The sequence below is a fragment of the Parasteatoda tepidariorum genome, chromosome 4 (genome assembly GCF_982258835.1).
Source record: "Parasteatoda tepidariorum strain Cologne lab strain chromosome 4, Ptep-v5.0, whole genome shotgun sequence".
Classification (NCBI taxonomy): Eukaryota; Metazoa; Arthropoda; class Arachnida; order Araneae; family Theridiidae; genus Parasteatoda; species Parasteatoda tepidariorum.
The window spans coordinates 73,319,121-73,336,034 of NC_141758.1; the positions used below are offsets into that span (position 1 = coordinate 73,319,121).

The 16,914-nt window shown below is 31.7% G+C and overlaps 1 protein-coding gene across 1 annotated transcript in view; it reads left to right on the top strand.

Annotated features, from left to right (window-relative positions):
* Positions 1-11,023, top strand: part of LOC107445277 (rho-related protein racG) — a 30,900-nt gene extending 19,877 nt beyond the window's left edge. The window contains exon 6 of the mRNA XM_087161353.1: positions 10,853-11,023. The gene's annotated coding sequence lies outside the window, so the exon portion shown is untranslated. The remainder of the gene's footprint in view (positions 1-10,852) is intronic.
* Positions 11,024-16,914: the final 5,891 nt, after the last annotated feature.

A 16,914-nucleotide genomic window follows, 5' to 3' on the forward strand; every position in this document is an offset into this window, starting at 1 on the left:
ATCATAATTTAGCGGAAATGCATTCAATTTACAAGACTTATTACACATTTCAATTATACAAAAAGTGTCTATCAAGCTAGAAGAGAGAAGGCCTCTGCACGGGTTACAATAAGCGAGAAATCTGATAATTTAAGAGTCCTTACGCAGTGATATCTTTCGTATTTTCCCCGAATGCTCAGTTTAGTAGCCCGAACGTAGTGACACCTTTCTTAAATCCCCACTGCGCAGTTTATGTTCGTCACGTCGGATTACTAAATTGAGCCACTCTCTTCTGAGAGGTGTTGATAAAACGTCTGGTATATGGTAATACTGTTTCAAATGTATTGCAACCGGTGATGATATTTACTCAGAGGCTTCATTAGTATAACGTTTGTTGCTCAAGGCGTTGTCACGTTGTTTTATAACAGCGGTTACCAAATGGCCGTCCGCGGGCCACATCTGGCCCACGAAGCCTTTTTTTTGTGGCCCGCGAACTAAAATATATTAGTTGTCCTTTTTTTGCGGACAATTTTTGTAAAAAATCTGTATTGGTTTAAAATACTTTTCTTTCGTTAAAAAAACTCTAATTTCTTCGTTTCTGTGAAATTTAACATCCTTACGTAGCAAAATAATATATTTCTCAGGTAAAAATCTACTTCTTATTTTAATTTGTAATTCAATACTTTTGTTTCGTACTACTTGATGAAAATCTGACAGTAATATTTAATGTTCTTACAAACATAAAAGAGTCCTATATAAAATTTCGATAAAGTTGCGGCCCGCCATTTGACTGGTGTTTCTAATTGCAGCCCCCGGACTCATGTAAGTTGGCAACCCCTGTTTTATAATATTGTTTTTATACTTCGTACCCAATAACTCACAGTCTTAAAACAACTGATAAATACTGAACTGGCTGATAAGAAAACAACCAGTAATGAGTAGTCCATACATTAGACATTTGATTAAAGTTTCAATTAATTAAATTAAAGTTTCTAAGTAAAGTTTTTTTTCAATAAGTTTCTTCGTTTCTACCAAAATCAGTATAAGGAAAATGCAATACAGTGTATAAAGAAAGGCATTTTATATTTGAACAATAAAAAAGACAATAATTAATACACATTACTGTTAAAAATAAAAGCCAAAATTTCAACTGATCTCCGTAGTACTTAACTTGCATTGAAATACTCCATCTGGTATTTAGATACAGATTGTTTAATTATGGTGTGGGCAACTTTCAATTCACCTCTGCGTTTTAGAAATTGAAAACTTTCATGTAGTATCCAGTGCTTTCAAGCGTATGCTCATTCGTTCTACGCAGTCTATTTACTACAGAACTGCCCTGGTTCCTTACCGAGCTTGCGTGTGTAGAAATTTTTAATATCATCTGAAAACACATTATTTCCAAGGTTTAAAAAATATTTCACGTGGGCTGTAAAATTTTAACTTGTGTAATTGTTACGAAAGCTTTTAAACAGAAAGCCACTTTTTGATTTAAAAAAAAAGTTTTTTCAAAGAGCCTCCTGTTCTATACGTTCGTTCTAAATCTGTTATTTTTTTTTTCTCCATAAAATTCATTGAAATATAATTACCGCTAAGAATATAATATTTAAACAAGACAAAGATGAATCATACTTACATTTTCACAGTGGTTAATGTGATTCATACATGTCCTCAGCTTAACGGTGACATAAAATATTATGATTTCCATAGTCGTCGGGCTAAAAGTGGGAGTTTTTCGTTCTTCTTTCCCCCAATGTATTGTAAGTACATGACAGTATCAAATTCATTCAAAGAATCTAGAATGAATGTTAGTTTTCTAATTTAATTGATTCAGATGATTTGATGAGTTAGATTAAAAATTATAAGAATAATAAACATAGTATAATCACTTCCATGCGCAGTAATAGGTGGATAAAATATTCATCGGTGGGGAAAAATGGAAAACACTCATTTATAAAATAGAATGGTTTTAGTTTAATCTTTGAGGCTCTTTCGCCTATTAGGCGAAAGAGCCTCACTCACCCACTCTCAAGATTGCTTCACATCCATTTTTTCCCCTTGCTGATTAATAAATTGTTTTATGAAAATTTAAAATTATTCATTTAAATGATCCTTAATTTTTATTTAATTAATGAATTTTATGAATTCATAGAATGGATTCAAGGAATTAAATGATTTTTTTTCTTGCAAATTTAGTTTTCGATTCCATTGGAATAAAATTTAATTTCATTACATTCTCTCGGCTACCATTGCAACTTCATCCACAAACTTGTTTTAATATTCTTATTTAATTATTGGTTGCTATAAAAAGTCGTTAATTTTTTTGCTGCCGACGACATTATTCAACAATAGGGCAAAAAATTAATTCTTGATATTGCTTATAAGTTTTTAAAAAAATAGTATTTAGCTTTTTAATTGCTTGCGTTAACTAAATGCAACTTTTGCATACAATTTGTTATAAAAAATAATTACATATTAAAAAGTTAATCTATCATCTATCTTATTTACCGTTTTATATTTATAATGTGGCTAACGTTATAATAAATATAAAACGATAACTACATATCTTAAAAACCTATAAAATGCTCAGTATCAAAGCAATATCATTCGATAATTTTTGTGTATGATTATAGAACAATTTTAATTTTAGGCCCTTTAACTTTGGATAATAGACAACACTTGCGTTACGCATACGTTACGGTAACGCTAACGCGTTTTTCCGTTTCTCAGCGATGCTGCACACGCTCAGAAATAGCGTATTGTGTCTCACAAATGATGTAGGAACGTTATGACTTATTTTAAAAATGGAGACGTTAAAGTTGATGCGTAATATTTCTTTTCAGAAAAATTTTAGTTTCCGATCATTATGAAAGTCGTATAGTTTGAAGATCATAAAAATAAAGCGAATACCACCGAAAAGAAATTTTTATTGCGGAACGTTTTCATTCTAAAATCAGAAACGTTAAGATAACAGAGAGTAACTTAAAGCAACTCTAAGACGTTAAGAAGGGATGATTGAATGTTACTTGTAGAGCCGAGATGGCTCATGAGATAGAATGTTCTCTTTTCAATGTGGGGAACCGGGTTCAAATCCTTGCGATGGCTGATCGATAAGAATTCCGCATCCGGGCTACACCGACCACAGTGCTGACATGAAATATCCTCAGCGGTAGAGTCCCCTTGCCGTCAGACTAACCGTTCGAGGTCCTCGTGATATTCCTCTCTGTGAAACGCAAATGTGGATTAGTTCCATCAAAAAAGTCCTCCACGAAGGCAAATTTCTCCCAATACTTGATCCAGAAGTTCCATTGACTTGTGGATTGGGTTCAAAATTACAAGGCTGCGGAGTTGAACATTAGTAGTCGTAAACGCATAAATTGGGTCGGCTGTTCAGCGACGGATATAAAATTAAATAAAATGCTGCTTGTAAATGATGTTAAGCCACAAAAGGTGGTCCACTTGTAAGAAACGCGTTTATTTATTAATATACTAGCTGACCCGGCAAACGATGTTTTGCCATATGAATTATTTCTAGAGTATGAAAATATATCTTATCTATATTATATAAAACGCTAATACGTACGTATGTATCAATAAAACCGATGATATTTCTTTTCTCGCGCTGGCAACAGTTTTCATTTTTAATCGATAGGATTCGGCGCGCAAGAGCACGTAGTGAGCATCATATTTCTGATCTATAATATATAAAACGCTAATTCGTTTTAATTGATAGGCTTCGGCGCGCAAGAGCATGTAGGGATTATCATATGTCTAATCGGGTGAATTCTCACCGAATAATCAAGAAAATTCTCACAAAATTATCTTCATCGAAGCCGATGCTTTACATCCGGCGTTCAGTACTATTACATATTGTTTTACAACACATGGTTTTAGCCCTCTGGTGGGAAAGACTTTAAAACAAAACTTACAACAGTTACTTTTCTCAACAACTAAAATTTAGAATAGTGTGATTAAGAAAAATATGCGAACTGTTTTCAATTTCAAATTAATATTGAAATGCACAGGTTTAGAATTTTCTACAGTGAAAAGTTTTCGGAACTTCAGTGTTCAAAAAAGTATACAAAAGCTAGACGTTAAGAACGTATCCAATGAGCGAGCAAAGAGAGCATCGAATTGCGAAGCAATCCGAAATGAACTGCGAAAGCACTTCCGGGGGTTGGCGAGCGCCAGCGAGCAGGGCGCAAAGCCTCCTAGTATCTTATTTATTGTAAATGTGTGCGTATGTGGTATATGAGTGGAAGAGGCATGGAGCGCTATGAAAGATGACGGAATGTGAAAGTAACAACACACCAAATAATATTTTTTTTAAATTTATTGCAACTTTATCTTATAAATTATATATACAACGAATTCTGAAAATATTAGTCAACAATATTAAATTCTTAGTGCAATGGAGTGTACAATATTTTTTGTCATTCCATCTTTAGCTAACACAAATAAACTGGATGGTTTGCCCACTCGAGAGTATGCCACGTATCTGTGCGAAAAACATGGTGTGTTCAAATCTAAGACGCAAACAGACATTGTTTGGCCTTATCATTGCGAATGCCAATCTAATGTGGAACTGAATGCGTTTAAATTGAATTGGCACATCTGTGGGGGCATAATAGGGATTGGCACATAATAGGGATTCGTGGAAGTAATATACTTTCATCCCGTAGCTGTATTTCTAGCTGTACCCTGCGTGCGTTGCAAAGCTTTCAGTTTGAATTTAAATTTTGTATTTAAGTGTGTAAATGAGATTTGTGATTATGATTTGAATAGAGAATTTTATTTAATGGTGAAAAAACCAGTGATAGTCTCAACAGTTAATTCTCTAGGATATCGTTAGTGCATTTTCAAACAGACATGTATGGTGATGCACACCGACCATGAAACATATTTTGGATGATGATCTGAAATAATTCTGGATCAATGGCGTTATGAATATTTCTGCTGATATGAGCTGACCAATTTGTCCTGGTGTGAGTTTTTCAATAAGCCAAATCATGTGGCAATTCTCTTTTTCTGCCGTTCAATAGAATGCATCAAACACCGTGTCTCTCTAAAAACATGACTTTTCGCAATAAAACCAAGTTTAGAGCTTAATATTTGTTTTAACTCACGTGTGATAATGCATCATGAAGATCCGATGTTGTTTGCCTAAGTTACTAAAGCTCTTTATTTTTAGCTCCAGCAGGATTGCATGTGAATGTAATAAATAACTCTAGCTGTCCATATGCGCACCGATACTTGTAGCAGCACCGAATGAAGTCATTTGGAAACACGAATGTACTGACCTATATTCGCCAAGAAAAGTTTCTATTGATTTGCTTGACCCGATAACAACGTTGATAATGGCTTGGCTGGCGACGTTAAATCTGGTAGTTACACTTTGCCTCCAGAACAGCAAATTCCAGCTGTTTCATTCTTAAATTTGAGAGCACTACAAAAGATACATAATTGATCCATTTTTCCGATGATGACGCTTGGGTGAAAGACTATAGTTGGTTGTTGGATCATAGTGAAATGCACTGAGATTCAAATCAGAGTATTGGCAGCGTCTGAATAGCGAAGTGCGTTCTTGATTGATTTTTATTCTTGCATCCCGTTGCTCTGATGTTTCCGACGAACGGGCTTGATAAGTGCGTAGTTGATTTGTTAACAGTCTTCTTTCCCGTTGCTCTGATGTTTCCAAGGAACAGGCTTGAGTAGTGCGTAGTTGATTTGTTAAGTCTTCTTTCCCGTTGCTCTGATGTTTCCAAGGAACAGGCTTGAGTAGTGCGTAGTTGATTTGTTAACAGTCTTCTTTCCCGTTGCTCTGATGTTTCCAAGGAACAGGCTTGAGTAGTGCGTAGTTGATTTGTTAAGTCTTCTTTCCCGTTGCTCTGATGTTTCCAAGGAACAGGCTTGAGTAGTGCGTAGTTGATTTGTTAACAGTCTTCTTTCCTGTTTCTCAGACGTTTCTAAGGAACGGGCTAAAGCATTGTGTTCTCGATTAGTTTCAAGTCTTTCTTCCCGTTGCTCCGATTTTTCTGAAACACGGTTAGTTCTCTTCTTGCGTGCTTGAGATGTTGATCGACTAAGAGCGATTCGTTTAGGCGGCATATTTTTGCAAATATTGTCTTTCAAACAAAAAGAAATGTAGAAGTTGGCAGTGGTCGCAAATTTGCTAATTCGAAAATTCACGTATTTATTTTAAATAATAAAAAAGCAATAAAAATGAAATAAATTAAATAAGAAATATAATAATGATAAAATTTAAAACAAAAATCTATTTTTGGTAAAAATATACTTGTGGGTGCCCCTTGACGAAATTGGTAACTTATGTTTATCACCATTCCTGTTTGCGCGGAACACCGCGGTAACAGGAATGGCTGCCAAAACATAATGATATTTTAATCATACATTGGAAAATTTCAGCAAGACATCGGCCAAAACTTTATAAAATTGCAATGAACCCAATGTAAGCAGAATTAATAAACCCAATAAAATGCATTTTGAATCGAAATAAAAATTAATGGAGTAAGCACAGAAAGAAAAGAAAAAAAACATCTCACTTATTCATTAAGCTTGAATTTAAACGAATCAGAATCACGATTGGGATTCAACATCGGCCAGCTTGGAGATCAACCGCTATCACATCTTGGTGAGAATCAAGGGGCACACTCAAATATAGTCTACTCCTATTTTTTAAATGAAATAATTAAAATGAATGTGAAATCGCAAACTTTGTAATAATAAACAATCTAATAGTTTTCAAATGACAACTGTCAGCAATGAAAAATTGCATACTAAATTGAGCTGAAATTGCATACTAAATATAAATAATTATTAAAAGCGTGCAAGATGAATAAAATTTGCTTTTGCCTTGATTTTTATTAAACAGTTTTCACAATACTAAATCCGTGATACGACCAATAATTACGAAACTGATTCTCGTTGATTTTACGTGCTTGTGCTCACCTGAAATAAAGAACCGAATTATGATTAAATATTAAAGTATATGTAATTTACTTTTCTAAAAGAATAGAGCTATAAGATAGAAAATATCACTGTTGTTATCTTCAAGATATATGAAAACTGATTCGTGTACAGCAAAATTTAAAACAATGGCTAACTTTTAACCAATCAGAAAATTCCATTTCGATTTTCGCTGATACCGCTGGAACGGTTTGTGGCAGAATGTTCTATTGTGAATCTAAACCATTCTCGAATCCTTCTGAAGGTACACAGAAAATTTCATTTAAATCAGTCCAGCCGTTTAGGAGGAGTTCAGTGACATACACACGAACAGTCGAAATCTTTATATATATATTTCGACTGTTCGTGTGTATGTCACTGAACTCCTCCTAAACGGCTGGACCGATTTAAATGAAATTTTCTGTGTACCTTCAGAAGGATTCGAGAATGGTTTAGATTCACAATAGAACATTCTGCCACAAACCGTTCCAGCGGTATCAGCGAAAATCGAAATGGAATTTTCTGATTGGTTAAAAGTTAGTCATTGTTTTAAATTTTGCTGTATACGAATCAGTTTTCAAATATCTTAAAAATAACAACAGTGATATTTTCTATCTTATAGCTCTATTCTTTTAGAAAAGTAAATTACATATACTTTAATATTTAATCATAATTCGGTTCTTTATTTCAGGTGAGCACAAGCACGTAAAATCAACGAGAATAAGTTTCGTAATTATTGGTCGTATCACGGATTTAGTATTGTGAAAACTGTTTAATAAAAATCAAGGCAAAAGCAAATTTTATTCATCTTGCACGCTTTTAATAATTATTTATATTTAGTATGCAATTTTAGCTCAATTCAGTATGCAATTTTTCATTGCTGACAGTTGTCATTTGAAAACTATTAGATTGTTTATTATTACAAAGTTTGCGAATTCACATTCATTTTAATTATTTCATTTAAAAAATAGGAGTAGACTATATTTGAGGGTGCCCCTTGACTCTCACCAAGTTGTGATAGCGGTTGATCTCCAAGCTGGCCGATGTTGAATCCCAATCGTGATTCTGATTCGTTTAAATTTCAGCGTTATTTTTAAATGTTCAACGGTATATGTAATTTCAGAAGTCCGTTAGTTCTATGTTGGATGCCGGCTGGTTAGGTTACTTTTGCTTCTGATCAATAGGATCGAAGGTATGCGGGCAGTCATAAAAAAAAGGACTTTAGAAAAAAATGTCACCGCCATTCCGATACCACAGACGCCATTTTCAATTCGTATTTCGCCGAATTTATGTGGCGATGGAGGAACACAGATTCTATTCATGATAAATTTAGACAGTATCTAACTGCTATTAGAGAATTCTGTGCACCTAAAACTGAGGAAATTCAAGCTTAATGAATAAGTGAGATGTTTTTTTTCCCTCTTCTTTCTGTTCTTACTCCATTAATTTTTATTTCGATTCAAAATGCATTTTATTGGGTTTATTAATTTTGCTTACATTGGGTTCATTGCAATTTTATAAAGTTTTGGCCGATGTCTTGCTGAAATTTTCCAATGTATTATTAAAATATCATTATGTTTTGGCAGCCATTCCTGTTACCGCGGTGTTCCGCGCGAACAGGAATGGTGATAAAGTTACCAATTTCGTCAAGGGGCACCCACAAGTATATTTTTACCAAAAATAGATTTTTGTTTTAAATTTTATCATTATTATATTTCTTATTTAATTTATTTCATTTTTATTGTTTGTTTATTATTTAAAATAAATACGTGAATTTTGGAATTAGCAAATTTGCGACCACTGTCAACTTCTACATTTCTTTTTGTTTGAAAGAGAATATTTGCAAAAATATGCCGCCTAAACGAATCGCTCTTAGTCGATCAACATCTCAAGCACGCAAGAAGAGAACTAACCGTGTTTCAGAAAAATCGGAGCAATGGGAAGAAAGACTTGAAACTAATCGAGAACACAATGCTTTAGCCCGTTCCTTAGAAACGTCTGAGAAACAGGAAAGAAGACTGTTAACAAATCAACTACGCACTTATCAAGCCCGTTCGTCGGAAACATCAGAGCAACGGGATGCAAGAATAAAAATCAATCAAGAACGCACTTCGCTATTCAGACGCTGCCAATACTCTGATTTGAATCTCAGTGCATTTCACTATGATCCGACAACCAACTATAGTCTTTCACCCAAGCGTCATCATCGGAAAAATGGATCAATTATGTATGTTTTGTAGTGCTCTCAAATTTAAGAATGAAACAGCTGGAATTTGCTGTTCTGGAGGCAAAGTGTAACTACCAGATTTAACGTCGCCAGCCGAGCCATTATCAACGTTGTTATCGGGTCAAGCAAATCAATAGAAACTTTTCTTGGCGAATATAGGTCAGTACATTCGTGTTTCCAAATGATTTCATTCGGTGCTGCTACAAGTATCGGTGCACATATGGACAGCTAGAGTTATTTATTACATTCACATGCAATCCTGCTTGAGCTAAAATTAAAGAGCTTTAGTAACTTAGGCAAACAACATCGGATCTTCATGATGCATTATCACACGAGAGTTAAAACAAATATTAAGCTCTAAACTTGGTTTTATTGCGAAAAGTCATGTTTTTAGAGAGACACGGTGTTTGATGTATTCTATTGAACGGCAGAAAAAGAGAATTGCCACATGATTTGGCTTATTGAAAAACTCACACCAGGACAAATTGGTCAGCTCCTATTAGCAGAAATATTCATGACGCCATTGATCCAGAATTATTTCAGATCATCCAAAATATGTTTCATGGTCGGGGTGCATCACCATACATGTCTGTTTGAAAATGCACTAACGATATCCTAGAGCAGGGATGGCGAAACAATGGCACGTGTGCCATTTATGGCACCCGACACAATATTTTGGGCACGCCACCGATCACAATTCTGAATTATATTATGAATTGTTATTACTCAAATGCTATTACACTATGAAGCATATGTAACAATTAAATTGAAATTCACAAAAAACACGCAAAATAATAAACAATTATTAATGAAAAAAATTAACAATTAATGCTAAAAAAGCAATTAATAACCATAAAAAACAAGCTAACAATAAATAACTAGCAAAAAAAAATAAACAGTCCTGCTTAAACTAACATCTTACAACCTAATATCAGTTATTTGTCATCTAATCTGCAACAACAGAAGTCTCACTGATGTTACTTTAAGTTGAATTACGCGTATAACTGAGACATTGCAAAATATTTTTTTTTCAATGTAATTAAAGAGTTTTGAGTTGATAGTATTTAGTATTATTATTTTCTCAATAATCACGAAGCCAAAATTATATGACAGCACGTCTATGACCTCATTAAACAATTTTTTGGAAAAAATGGCACGTTGGTGTATAAAGGTTCGCCACCCCTGTTCTAGAGAATTAACTGTTGAGACTATCACTGGTTTTTTCACCATTAAATAAAATTCTCTATTCAAATCATAATCACAAATCTCATTTACACACTTAAATACAAAATTTAAATTCAAACTGAAAGCGTTGCATATATATACGTCGAAATATATATATAAAGATAAAATTAAATAAATAAAAATTGTAGTGCTTATTTTTGTATATATATTTATTTATCCTACGAAGACATATCCGAAAAATGCATGTCAAATCGAAAATATAAAAATAAACGATAAGATGGTTCAATTCTCGCACCACCCTCTGAATCTGGGGTAGCGAGTTCAATGTCATTGGATAACTTTTTGTGAAATATTAAACATCATTATTTCTGATCCACTGTGTTTTTCTCGAAATATTTATCCCATTCTAGGACTTTTGTGACATCCTGTATAAATTTTTTATTTTTCATAATGTACTACCATTGCATTTTTACATCGTGTTTTTATTTTTGTTGACAGGTATTCGAAGAAGCTTTGCGAGCTGCTTTGTCTCTTAAACATTCACGTATCAGAGTCCATCAATGTAAATTGCTTTAAGTTCCATTACTTTTTTTTAATCCAGTAATTTTATACCTTATACTTTTCTCATATATTTTTTCTTCCCGTTTAATAAAGTATATCTGTATTTTACCATTTTTCTTGTGACTACTTACTAATACTCTCTTTTCTTTGTTCCACTAAATAATGTAGAGATATTAAAGAAATAGAATGCGGGAATCAGGTAATCGAGGAATTTGTAATAAAGATAGCACTTTGTGAAAAATATGACTTTTTTCGTACAAATATTCTAGAACAGCAGTTCTCAATTTTATCAGACTACCCAACTCTAATTGGTGGACCCTTCTTTTGGCGGAACCACAGTTTAATAGTTCGTCAGCAACTGCAAACCTAACCAAAGAAGCACTATACTAATTATTTTCGAGAAATAGAAGTGTTAATTTGTAAACCTTTTAGTCAATAATAGTCTTAAAAATAGATTTTATGTGAGACAGTTGAATTCACAGGTATGGAGGGATATCAAATTTAGCTCTGAACTTAATTTTGGCCTGTATAAACTGAAAATAAATTAAATAAGATGAATTCTTTTTATTTGGAAAGGAATATTGAACATTGAAAGAGCTATCATTAAAGCACTATTTTAAATGTGAGAATGGTTACAAAGAATCATTTCCTTATTGTTTTTTTTTTGTTCCCTTTTCAGTGAAAAATTCAATTAGGAATTCTTTTATAAATGCTGATCTTTTTCATAATTTATTTAATAATAGAAAAATATTTTATAAGAAAAAAACCGAAATATTAAACAAGTAACGGATTGTTATTTGGAGATAGATATAATCACAGGTTTTAAAAACCATGACTGTTTTTTTTAAATTTTAATTACCGGATCCATTGTGACACTCCCTTAGAACCCTAAAATTCCACAGAACACCTTTTTGGAACCACTGTTTAGAAAATTGTTAAATGATTTCTTTCCCTTGCTTATAATGTACTTATGTAAGCTTATTATATACCATAATCCAATTATGTTCATCTGGGAAATGACAAGAGAGTCATTTCCCAGATCGCAGCATATATTTTGCTTAAACAACTTCATAAAAATAATCGAAATATTAAACAAGTGATGGATTGTTAATTGGAGATAGATGTAATCACAGGTTTTAAAAACCATGACTGTTTTTTTAATTTTAATTACTGGATCCTTTGGGGATCTGAAAACCCCTACATGAATACCGTGAGACACAAAGGGATTCCCCAAAGGTTAATGTGTGGTATGGACTAATCCCCGACAGAGTCATTGGTCCTTTCTTTTTTACAGAAAAGACGGTCTCATCAGTCGTATACTTAGACATGGTGGAAAACTTCGTACTTCCACAACTAGAAGAGCTTCAGCCACATGTCTTTTTGTAACAAGATGGTGCACCACCTCATCGTGGTATCATCGTTCGTAGTTCTTTGAATGACCATTTTCCAGGAAGATGGATTGGGCGAGGAGGTCCAATTCCTTGGCCACCCAGATCACCTGATATAACGCCGCTGGACTTCTTTGGGGATTTATAAAGGACAATGTTTACAGGAGGATCGTGTCGAACATTGATGACCTAAAAGCCAGTATTACAACCGCAATAGACAGGGACAGTGATGACGTATTTTATGACGTCAAACCCCGCCTCCTTCCAAACAATTTTTCGAACGAACCATTTCAATGGCATTTCCTATGTGAATTTAAGACGGCAAGATTTTTAGTTTATTATTGAAATAAATAAATTTATATAGCGCTTCTAAGGGACTTATTCCTAATTTAAGTAGTTTTCTTTATACGGAGTATCAGTAGATTTTACGAGTAAGGCGCATTAAATGCTATAAAAAAAAGTTTCAAAATGGTCAAGTTATCTATAATTTTGATGTATAAAAATCTAAGCGTCAATATTTTTAACTCTTGTTTCATGTTTAAAATAATGTCTTATTTTATTTAGAATTTGTTACATATTCTTGACCTACATCTAATTTTTTTCTTTAGTTATGGATAGGCATGCATTGTTTTAAAACGTTTTGTAATTAATTTTTAATCTATAATTAGATTGTATTTATCAATACTAATATGTCTGTTTATTTAATTATGTCTGATGATAAAATTTGTAGTAATTGTAAACTTTGTTTGCTTAAGATTTTCTGATTATTGATGCTAATTCTCATAAGCTTTAGTTTTTAACTACTAAATAGGAATAAATTATGTAACTAACTTATTTAATTTTAAATCTGCACAGAGTTTTAGTTTAAACTCAGATTTATTTTGACTTGAGATTTTATCTTGTTTATATTTGTCAACATCATCATTAATTAGTTTTTAACTATAGTTTTATGCATTAATTATTTGAGAAAATTAAGTTATCTTATTATTAGATAATAAGGTATCTATTATCTAATAATAATATTAGATTATTTCTTAACGTTAGTAGTGTAGTGCTATATTAATGTGTAGTGTTATCATAGTACAGTGTAGTGGTATGTTAAAAGGGTCAATATTATGTTTAGATCCAGAATTTTAATATATAGAATAGCTAAATTATTTTAGAAATTTAAATTTCTAATTTTCATTTTAAAATGTGAGAGGAACAATTTTTTTTAGGTGTTATATATGAATTTATCTTAAAATCTCAGATTCCTATTTTATTCGATAAGAAAGTGCAACATGAATTTTTTTAGAATTCTTTAAAACATACTTATCTCATACATAAACTTTTATTTAACATTCATATTTATTAATCTATGTATTCACATAGATGTTTAAATTTTACTTATTTAATAATATTAATTTCGCATGCATTTCAAATAAATATAATTCAAATTTCTAAGAAATTTTTTAAGTTAGAAACTTAATTCTTTAATGTATGTATGCATATTTAGTTATACAGCTTTTATTTTGGCAAATGTTACTGTTATCACTTTTTATAGAATAAAATTTGCATTTGACAGTCTAAATCAAAATTTTTTAAATTACCTTCATAGTAATATTCTATTTGTTGCAGTGAACGTAACATTCAAGTCATCCATATTTATTTCATAATTTGGTTTTAAATATGTTTTAAGACCTGTCAACTCTTTTGTTTATATAATTTTTTTTTTTTTTTACTTCCTATCATTTTAGTAAATTTACCAATTAATTTGAGCTATTTTAAAAACGTGTATCTAAAATGCTTTATAATTTTCACTAATTTATCTGACTTTATTCATGCTTCTTACATAACTTTTTAATTTGTTTTAAAATTCTCACAATTATTTACAATTAATAAGTTGTCTCAATATTATAAAAAAAATTGATTTAATATAATATACATATTTTAAGAAAAATTAAACATAAATTAGAAATAACTTTTTCCAAATAATAAAATTCACAAATTTCCGATTTCCAGATTATAAATACAATTTATATGGTAAATATTAAATACAAATTCTCTCAATCATATATACAAAAAGTTTCAGACATAATTAAATAAACAGACATAATTAAGTCATCAGACATAATTAAATAAACAGACATATTAGTATTGATAAATACAATCTAATTATAGATTAAAAATTAATTACAAAACGTTTTAAAACAATGCATGCCTATCCATAACTAAAGAAAAAAATTAGATGTAGGTCAAGAATATGTAACAAATTCTAAATAAAATAAGACATTATTTTAAACATGAAACAAGAGTTAAAAATATTGACGCTTAGATTTTTATACATCAAAATTAAAGATAACTTGACCATTTTGAAACTTTTTTTTATAGCATTTAATGCGCCTTACTCGTAAAATCTACTGATACTCCGTATAAAGAAAACTACTTAAATTAGGAATAAGTCCCTTAGAAGCGCTATATAAATTTATTTATTTCAATAATAAACTAAAAATCTTGCCGTCTTAAATTCACATAGGAAATGCCATTGAAATGGTTCGTTCGAAAAATTGTTTGGAACGCGTTTGGAAGGAGGCGGGGTTTGACGTCATAAAATACGTCATCACTGTCCCTGTCTATAAGCTATTCCAATTAATATCATAAAAAGAGATTAACGTAATATTAATATATGCAACACTTTTTCTTGCCACGTCAGTGGTTAAATTCGACTCTATATTAATATATTCAAAGATTTAGTTGACCCACTTTTAACTACATGAGAAACGCCATATTGTTTGCTCCGTTCAGAACTTTGTTTGGAACGAGGAGAGCTAGTGACGTCGTTGATGACGTAGGACTAACCCTGTCTATAGCCTCTGTGGATGCCGACGTTCGCGACGAATCACGTTTCGAGGAAATTAAAAATAAGACCTTACAAGGATCCGATCTCCAACAAGATATCCAGAAAAGTTCAAGTTCATGGGCCTACATCTGTGTGCATTTGAAAATAAAAGGCAAAAAATCTTTTTTGTTGAACCAAATAATTTATTTAATCATTTCTACTCGATTGAGAATAGTTTTGACAGTAATTCAGAGAACAAATGAATATTTTGATTTGGGACACGTATGAAACAATATTTTACAGCGACTACGAAGCAACAAGTATTTTTAACTATTTTTTTTCTCATTTATAGTAGCCGAAACATCTGTTGTAAAGTTAAAAAAATAACAATGATAAAAATATGGATTTGCACTAAATGCTCGCAAATATTTTCTTTTCTCGCAGCTCGCTTAGTTGCTGTGCTTACTTTACTTGCACAGTGAATCCTGTTAATTTGATCACCTCTATAAGTTAATCGCCTACCTAAGATTTTGATGATCAAGTACAAAACTGGTAAAAACAATTTCTTATCATTTTTATAAGATGACTTCTCTTATAAAAACATCAAATTGTAGTTCCACTTGTAATCAATTTACCCTAGTTTTACTGTAGTAGCTTCAATACTTTTCAAAACTCCTTTTATAACACAGAATATATACATTACCGTGTTTATCATTCAAAGTTATTACCCCGTGATTTTGCAATCACTATAAATGTTTCAAAAGATTTAAAATTTTGACATTTTCGACTTGAAAAATTTATCGTTATTCAATTGACCTGATTCCTAAGTGTATTATGTTTCATTTAACTTAGTCATTTTTTATTCTTAATTTCATTTTTATAGTTAACTATTTTTTGAAATTTCATAGTATATATTTTTGTTTTAAAAACAAAATCCATCTTTTGCGTTTCATCGTCATCACTGGGTGGGGCTTGGCCTTCTATGAAATATTTCTCCATGTCGTTCTTCTTGATGCCAATTCAATACTCTGATTATCATTTGCGTTCGGTAATAAGAATTTTATTTTAATGTGATAACTATCCAAAATTTCATTTTATTTTTTTCATTTATTTATTACATATTTGGCAAAAGGAGGTGAAAAATAATAACTGTAACCATAGCAATACATATTATAGCTTCCTTTAAAAAAAAATTAATTTCATCTTTTACAACGCGCAAGTCTAAGCTCTAGAGAGACAAAGAAATGTTCCTATTTTTCGAGCAACTGTAAATATATGGTAATTTATAAAAGTAAAATGAATTCACTAAAAAGTACGATATTTTTTGGAAACTCATTGTCATTCACAGCAACTGCTTTCATTCAGCAGGTTTAATGACTCTAGATTTAATTTCTCTGAGTTTCAAAGCGATTCACGTGATTTATTTTTCCAGAAGATAAACGATTGATAATGGTTGGAGATAAATATTTTTTCCCCATCACTCTCTCCGTGCTTATTTCCATATACAGTCAAACCTCGATATCTCGAACTTGAAGGGAGAGGAGAAAAAATTCGAAATATCGAAAATTCGAATTATCGAAAATCGCATGTTATCGATGGTAGAATAAAGAAAGATGCTCTTTACCTACCTAATTTACTATTCCATGTTTTGCGTGTGAACATAAAGTATATCTAAAAAGAAAATAAACTAGCATTTTTTGAGAAAATATTTAGCACTTTTTAAAAGAAGTTTGCGTCGCGACTCTTACGGCCTTTTAGTTTTCAATTCAGAAGATTACAAATGCTTAATATCA